The following is a 3,180-nucleotide window of genomic DNA, read 5'->3' as shown; positions in this document are numbered from 1 at the left end:
CCATGGTGCTTGCTGGGGGTGGGGAACAGAACAGCAGCTATGGTCAAGACTCCATTCCTTTAGGACAAGACTTCATCTGCAAGGGGAAGGTCATAAAAACTTACAGGCAGGCCGAATGCTGTGGCTCATGCCTATAATCCCAGCACTTTGGGAGGCTGAGGTGGGTGGGTCACTTGAAGTCAGGAGTTTGAGACCAGCCTGGCCAACGTGGCGAAACCCCATCTCTACTAAAAATACAAAAATTAGCCAGGTGGTGGGCACCTGTAATCCCAGCTACTTAGGAGGCTGAGGCAGGAGAATCGCTTCAACCCATCAGGCAGAGGTTGTAGTGAGCCAACATCGCACCACTGCACTTCAGCCTGGGGGACAGAGTGAGACTCCGTCTCAAAAAAACAGAAAACACAAAACTTATGGGGAAAGGGCATTGGTGGAAACCCACTGAAATTAGGGGAAGGGAACAGGGGAAAAAAGAAGAAGTTCTTCCTTTTAGTGAGGACCAGAATAATTGCCAGGCCGACCATTATACCTGGAGGAAGGGCAATTATGAAGGCCACACTCCCAAGATCCAGGTTCATAGTGCCTACCTAAGGCTGAGCCTCAATCATAACACAAGGGAACACATAACCTCCTTCATAGCCTACCACCACATGACAGGCCTCCAGTGAAAAATAACACAAGAATGTATCTGGGAGAACTTGCAAGAGACAGACTTTATTTAGGGAACAGTGCAAAAGGAAGATACAAATCCAAGAGACAAAAACAAGGCACCACTAGAAGAATTTTAAGCCCCTGATGCACTGAGGATAATAATATATGTTGGTGCAAAAGCAAACTTCAAACCCAGCCCTCCTGACTACATTAACGGAAATCTCTATACTAGAGAAGCAGCAGAAAGAAATGAATGCTTATCTTCAAGAATACAAAATATTTATGTCAGTATCTGTTGTGTTATACAGCATATCCAGCTTTCAACAAAAACCACAAGGTATACAAAAAGGAAAGAAAAAACACAATCTGGACTGGGCACGGTGGCTCACACCTGTAATCTCAGTACTTAGGGAGGCCAAGGCAGGCGGATGACGAGGTCAGGAGTTCAAGATCAGCCTGGCCAATATGGTGAAACCCCTCTCTACAAATACAAAAATTAGCTAGGCATGGTAGCGCATGCCTGTCAACCCAGCTACTGGGGAGGCTGAGGCAGGAGAATTGCTTGAACCCAGGAAGCAGAGGGTTGCAATGAACGGAGATCATGCCACTGCACTCCAACCTGGGTGACAGAGCAATACTCCATTTCAAAAAAAAAAAAAAGACACAATCTAAAAAGACAAAAAAATAATCAGAACCAGACTCAGATATGACATCAGACATGGAATTTAAAGTAACATTATTATGTTAAAGGATTTAATGGAAAAGGTAGACAACATGCCAAAAGAAGATGGATAAATTCAGCAGAGGAAACTATAAGAATAAAATGGAAATGCTTGAAATAAAATCGTGGTGACAGAAATGAAGAACACCTTTGACTGGTTCATCAGTAGACTCAGTATAGCTGAGAAAAGAATCAGTGACCTTGGGTGTAGAGGTCAATAGAAATTACCCAAACTCCCTTTCCAACTTGGACATGGCAGAATGGCTCTCACAAAGAAGGGTGGCGAGAAGAAAAAGGGCCGTTCTGCCATCAACGAAGTGGTGACCCGAGAATACACCATCAACATTCACAAGCGCATCCATGGAGTGGGCTTCAAGAAGCGTGCCCCTCAGGCACTCAAAGAGATTCAGAAATTTGCCATGAAGGAGATGGAAACTCCAGATGTGCGCGTTGATACCAGGCTCAACAAAGCTGTCTGGGCCAAAGGAATAAGGAATGTCCGACACCGAATCCATGTGCGGCTGTCCAGAAAACATAATGAGGATGAAGATTCACAAATAAGCTCTATACTTTGGTTACCTATGTATTTGCTACCACTTTCAAAAATCTACAGACAGTCAATGTGGATGAGAACTAATCGCTGATAGTCAAATACATCAAATAAAGTTATAAAATTGCAAAAAAAAAAGAGGAATTACCCAAACTGAAGTGCAAAAAAAGAATGGGTAAAACAAAACAGAACAACAACAAAAAAGAAAGAAAGAAGACACCATCCAAGAATACCAAATGAGTTAACATGCACATAATTGGAATTCCAGAAGGAGAAGAAAGACTTGGACAGGATTTGTCTAATTCAGACTTAGTTAAACAAACAAACAAACAAACAAACAAAAAGAATAAGACAGGAGAAACATTTGAAGAGATAATGGCTTAGAATTATCCAAAATTACTAACAGACAGAAAACCACAGATCAAGGAAGCTCAGAGAACACCAAGCAGGATAAATACCAAAACAACACAGCCCCTCCCCAAACCCATGCATCTAGGCATATCATATTAAAACTGCTGAAAACCAAAGAGAAAGAAAATCTGGAAGTCAGCCAAGGGGGAAAAAACATAATATCTTACCGAGGAGCGAGGATAAGAATTACAGCAGACTGCTAGTCAGAAACAATAAAAGCAAAATTAAATGGAGTAATATCTTTTTTTTTTTTTTTTTTTTTGAGATGGAGTCTCGCTCCATCGCTCAGGCTGGAGTGCAGTGGCATGATCTTGGCTCACTGCAACCTCCGCCTCCCGGGTTCAAGCGATTCTCCTGCCTCAGCTAGGCGCCCACCATCATACCCAGCTAATTTTTGTATTTTTAGTAGAGACGGGGTTTCGCCATGTTGGCCAGGCTAGTCTCAAACTCCTGACTTCAGGTGATCCACCAACCTTGGCCTCCCAAAGTGCTAGGATTACAGGCGTGAGCCACTGTGCCTGGCCCAAATTAAGAGTTTTCTATTTTTATTTTTATTTTTTTAGAGACGGGGTCTCACTACGTTTCCCAGGATGGTCTGAAACTCCTGGACTCCAGCGATCCTCCCACTTCAGCCTCCCAAAATGCTGGGATTACAAGCATTAGCAACCACACCAGGCCAAAATTAAAAGTTTATCAGACAAACAGAAACTGAGGAAGTTGATTGCCAGCAGACCTACTTTATAATAAATGCCAAAGCAAGTTCTCTAAGAAGAGGCTGGGTGTGGTGGCTCACGCCTGTAATCCCAGCACTTTGGGGGGCCAAGGCGGGTGATCACTTGAGGTCAGGAGT

General features: G+C 43.3%; 1 pseudogene; it reads left to right on the top strand.

The window, feature by feature from the left end:
* Nucleotides 1-1,605: 1,605 nt before the first annotated feature.
* Nucleotides 1,606-2,024, top strand: LOC107967737 (large ribosomal subunit protein eL31-like; annotated as a pseudogene).
* Nucleotides 2,025-3,180: the final 1,156 nt, after the last annotated feature.

Source organism: Pan troglodytes, chromosome 10 (assembly GCF_028858775.2).
Source record: "Pan troglodytes isolate AG18354 chromosome 10, NHGRI_mPanTro3-v2.0_pri, whole genome shotgun sequence".
Lineage (NCBI taxonomy): Eukaryota > Metazoa > Chordata > Mammalia > Primates > Hominidae > Pan > Pan troglodytes.
Note: the sequence above shows the minus strand (reverse complement) of the source record. Positions and strands in the feature narration are given on the sequence as shown.